Below are 6,000 nucleotides of genomic sequence, written 5' to 3' on the forward strand. Positions count from 1 at the left end.
TTTAACAAGACAACGAAGACATACTGTATGTCTTCGTTGTCTTGTTAAAGTATTTTCATTACAGCACCCCATTACAGCACCCCAAAAGAGGACATGTCCTCTTTTGGGGTGCTGTCCGGCCTGTCCGGGGGGGGGTTTATAAAATCCTTCAAATGTCCGGTGTTTTGGGATTTTTTTTTTTTTTTACAATGAAAGCGCTAACTATGGTACTTCCGTAACCCCGGTTTTGTAAATTGCGAACGAGTTGTTCACATTGTTAGTGTTGCCATGTCCGAATATTTACCACAACTTCAAAAACAAAAAAAATGCTTATTTTTCTGGCTTGTTTTGGAGGAATGTTTCCTTATTTCTCTCACTAGACTTGGCAACACAGCTGCTGACAGGCTGGAGGCACACGTGACCAAACACACACACACACACACACACACACACACACACACACACACACACACACACACACACACACACACACTGAACAGCATACATCGCGCTCAGCGCTGCCTGTCATTCATTGCTCCCCGACTGAGAAAAGTTACACAGACAGAGGCGGAGAAAATGCCGAAACGCAAATGCAACTTCACAGATGAAATGCGCAAAAAGTACCCGTGTTTTCGTCTGGGTCGTGACAAATGTGAAGCAGAGTGTACTGTTTGCAAAGCAGGAACATATGTCTCCGTGGCTAATAAAGGTTCGTCAGACCTGCAAGCCCATATTGCCACTTCAAAGCACAAGAAAGCTGTGCAAGGCGAGACTTATTTTTATTATTTTATTTTGTTAAAAAGCTGAATGTTCATACAGAACTTAAAATGAAATATTATAGAACATATTTGTATGAGAGTGATTATTTTGTTATCTACCTCTCTTTTCTTTTTGTTTAAATGTTGAGGCATTATTTATATTTTTTATATTAGCCATAGGAGACATTATTTTGAAGAATGAGCTATAACATTGAAGAACAGGCTACTTCTCTATTTTCTTTTGTTTAATTAACAGGTTTTGAGGCATTTTTTACATTTTTACATTATAGACATGAGAGAGAGGTTATTTTGAATAGTGGGGTACCTCACTTGTTCTAAGATAAGACTTGTTGAGAGAGAGATGTTATTTTATTTTGTTAAAAAGCTGAATTATTAAGCTGTGATTATTTTGTTATCTGAAACAAACAGAGGAGACATGCTTTAAATAAATAAATATATTATTTATAAAGCAATATTTTTCAGTACCTCAAAGAGGCCCAGAATTAACCAAATTAAGGTACCAAAAACCCCCCCAAAAGTTACAAATCCGGGGGAAAACCGCAAAATAAATCGCGCGAGCGCGCACGGAAGGCATGCGCGCGTGCATTCGTTGGGTGTCCTCTTTTTGGGAATTCAGAATATGGTCACCCTAGACATACAGAGCTGTGGTCAGGGAATTTTATTTCATGCAATAACAACGTTATTTGTTGTCACCGTCAGGTGGAAACCTTGTATGTCCAAAACTGTTCTGTTTCAGGAAATGGAGAACAAGAACCTGTGTTACAATGGATCCAATGTTGTTATTATTTAGTCTCTCGTCAATACTTTTCATTATTCATAAAACCCACATACACACTTAGCCACTTCCACAAAAAAGCACAAAACAGCCAATCTACAAGCTCACAACGTGTCACAATGTGTCACTTTAATCAGCTATTTGTTTTGCTACTTTTGTGTGACTATTGTTTGATGAAGTAGGGCATTAATTTAAGAAAAAAACAACAACATAAAAAGTTGAAATGTGTAGATAATGAAAATGACATTTTCTAAAAGTAAATGACATTTTCTAAATTATTATTAGTAAATGATTATATTTAATTATTCCATTGTGTCATTTATTTATTTATTTCATTGTCGGTTTTATCTATTTATTTTGGGACCAATGATCTTCCATTCACACCTGGCTGACGGAGCATCTTCCAAACGGTGGATCCCAACCCCCAGACCACATGGGGGACCTGGAAAGGCATATTTAAAAATATATTTAAAAAAATATGATAGATAGGACATTTTCTTTTACCTGGGATCCTAGTTTCCTGAGGCACTACACTGTCTCTGCATTTGATGTATGTGTTTACCTTGTTTACTGTAAGATAAGGGCATCTGCTAAATGCCTAAATTGCATATATATGTATCAGTCATACACAACCCAAACCTCTACAAAAATGTCATTGTGCTTTAACCCATTCAATCTGGGAGCGCATCTGTGTCACTTTAGATTTATTTGGCTATTCAAAAATAGCAGATATACAAGCTCATAGCGCGGCACAGAGTGCCGCGCTATGAGCTTGAACTTTTGTGCAAATCTTTGAATATATATATTTTTTAACCAAACATTTTAACTCAAATCTTTGCTTCTGGGGGATTCTACAAATGTCTTCTAAATTTTTGAAAAAACATATGTTGCTATTGATGGAGCTGTCTTTCCTTATCACCCCTATATAGTACCGGTAACTTTCACAAAGGCGACAAGAAAAAAATAGCCGACCGACATGGAGCACAACAGTGCAACGCGCTGTGAGCTTGTCGATTCAAATATTATTATTTTGGGAGCTTGCAGCCCGAAAAGTTTAGACTTTCGACTGGTATTTTGTATTTGTGTATATAATGTGTCAGTGTTCCCTATCCAAAGAGGTATGGGGACATACGTGTTGTGTAGGTATTTTTGATGAGGCCTACAACGAGCCATTTTGTGTTTTGGCCATTATTTTAATGGCATTTTTTTTTAAAGGTTGTTTTTTCTTTTGCTCTTCTTTTTAAATTATTGTTAAAGTATTACTGCTTTTCTGTAAAGCACTTCTGCTTTATTTCTTTTTTTAATAATAATAATAGTAAAGCACTTTGAGCTGTCATGAAAGGTGCTATATAAATAAAGTTTATTATTATTATAATTATTATTTTCAGACGTACCGATTTCTGTGGCGCTTCCAGGTTCCCCCCTATATAATTGTCAGAAATGTTTACATTGCCATACGGTAGGAAGGCTATAAGGTAGGAAGGCTTGCCGCCGAAACGCGTCTGTGCATGCTGTGAGACTGAGTACTGGCTATTACTTTCTTCTTTTTTTTCTTCATTTCTTTTCCAAAAGTTTCATCCCACGATTTTGTAACCCATTTTTTCGCCCATTGCCAATTGCCTATGTAATCCTGGGCGCTAGTCTCCCTCTGCCAGCCTGGGGAGAGCCCATAACTGAGCTCATGCCATTCAATGCATAAGGAGCTAGCAAGCCGCTTCTTATCATCTGACAGGGGGGACATAGCGTGTGGAAGGAACACGTTATTCCAACCAGTTTCTTTCCCCTCCATCAGGCGGGGTGGGGGGGGGATTATTATTACTTTCTTACTGAAAAGTTTGGGAACCCCTTGCTCTATGGCAGTGGTGGAAAGTAACTACGTACATTTACTTAAGTACTGTACTTAAGTAAAATGTCTGAACAACTTCAGCCGCATAGGCAGCCCAGTGAGCCATAGTCGTCTATTAGACCTCTGTCTAAAACTGGGTTATAATTGGTCTAAAAGTGAACGTTTTTTCAACGTCTATTCTTAGCCTAGACGTTGATTAGCTGTTTTTTAAGCGTCTATATTTAGACCGTTTATATTATAAACGTCATTTCAACGGCTATGATATAGACGGTCTATACATAGACGCTTAAAAAACAGCTAATCAACGTCTAGGCTAAGAATAGACATTGAAAAAACTTTCACTTTTATACCAATTATAACCCGGTTTTAGCCTAGCCCTTAGACGTATTTTAGACGTCTAATAGCCCCAAAAATGCTCAGTGGGAGAATAAAAATGTCACTGCATCCGTATAATGTTTTTATCACTTGATTTGCTAATGCTTAATGTTTTATGTAAAGCACTTTGAATCGCCTTGTTGTTGCAATGTGCTGTACAAATAAACGTGCCTCGCCTTGCTTTTCTGCCATCATCCAGTTAAATGAGGCCTCTGTGTGACATTCAAATTAATGACTGGCGTGGTGCTGGCTGATGCACAAACCACCATTATTCACCAACATGGCTTTTCAATGCAAAACTGTGTCCCTGACATCAACATGATCGAACTGAAGCAAGACTTCATATTGTTATTGTTGTCATTGATTGTCTAACGTTAAGGAGGTATAGCCCACACACCAAGCCATGGTAAAAAAAAAACTTTATTCTGAGAAAACAGACATTTAGATCCGATGTAAATATGCAGGTCAAATCATCACAACATCTCTCACAACAGCACCAGACTGGTCATCTCCTGGATGGACTCTGGATCCTCTGACATTATACATTTAAAGAATAAATGTTGTTGACGGGTTTGAAAAAGAATATTCAGGGAATGGCTTCCCTGAATATTTTTGCATGTGCCTGCTGGCAGCATGCAAAAAATCATTTGACACTGATTGATTTAGTGGTTTGCGAGATTTCCACAGACAGACACAAACATTGGGGAGACACACATACAGTTAAGGGACATATACAGTAGGCCATGATTGTCAATCTTTTTTTGGATTCAGTGCCCGCTTTTTTAACTGACTACTATATTGACATCCAAAGTAGAGTTTTTATGTCAATTATGTTCAAAAGAAAACCTTTCTACCTGCTTTCTGAAACGTTCAGAGAACCAAAAATAGGACAAGACAAATCCTCAGCTAAGTTTGAGAGATGAAGATTCAGTCGGGATCATTTCCCTAACTGAAATAGTAAAATCTATATTCATTGATCCAGTATTCTTCTAACTAGTAAGCTAGTTTGTGATGTTAGTTATCTTGTGCTATTTTTGGTTCTCTGTACATTTCTGATACAGTAACATAATGTCAAAGATTTGTATTTTCCAAATGTTTCATCAACAATATGTATGAATATGAAAAACACAATGAATTTCCTCTGGTGTCAGATCATGGCTTGGTGAACACCCTTCCCAGATACTGTACCAAACTCTACACTAACTCTTAACTAAAGTTATCAGTTTAACCACCTGCAGGCTATAACCATTTGATAAAACTCCTGAACAAAAGACATATTCACTACTAATCATTTCATGTAACTTATCACCTGCTATGACATTCTACACACATCACAACTATTCTAATGAACTCAAGGTTAAAGCGATCTCACATTTTGCATACGTAGCTCATCCTGCAAATCACCTGCTGTAAGAGTTCACTTGAGGAGCGACCATTTCAGCTTTTGCACACTTTTAAATTTTTAACTTATTTTTTTGCAGTTTCACACAGATCGTACCATGACAGAATATTCACACATTATAGTACAAATAACCATTCCTATCAAAAAAACAAAAACACACACACACTAAAACAAAAAAACAAACAAAAAAAAGTACCTTGAAATACAGAAATAAGAAAGATGACTTGATATAAGAAGCAAAGGAACCAGCACACAATCAGATTCCAAGAAAAAGTAATAGAAGTGTCAATTTCTGCAAAAAAAAAAAAACTATTTTGAGCAGTTAAATGTTCCATCGTGTACACCTGCTTCAGTCTCTCTTCTGGCATCTGGCTTCTTCGAGTTAATTGTTATAATTTTTCGAGCAATCATCGAAAGTATGTGTAAAATATACCTCTGATTTTGGTTACAAATCGGGTCATCGGGTATCACATCAAGCAGCGTTTGCACACTTTTACAGTAATAAATAGGCACACATGCCTTTTGCTTGAGAAACGTTTTTTTTTCATGAATGGAAAACAAACCATGTATAATGAACAAAATGTTATAAATAGTTGTTGTTTTTTTCTTTTTCTTTTTTCTGCTGTTTATATCCTATTCAATTTAACTTTTTTCATACTTGAGATTTGTCTATCCTGTAACTTAATTATTTTTGACCCTTTGGAGATACTCTGTTTATTTGCTTCAGTAATTACTGTATTACTTGTGAGTATGAAAAAAAACAAAAACTAATAAACAAAACGTTAAAAAAAACTGTTTTCTCTACCATGAGTAATAAATAGCGGAATAATTTAAATACGTTTCT

This window comes from Gymnoscopelus braueri (assembly GCF_963280865.1).
Source record: "Gymnoscopelus braueri genome assembly, chromosome: 16".
In the NCBI taxonomy this organism is placed as follows: domain Eukaryota; kingdom Metazoa; phylum Chordata; class Actinopteri; order Myctophiformes; family Myctophidae; genus Gymnoscopelus; species Gymnoscopelus braueri.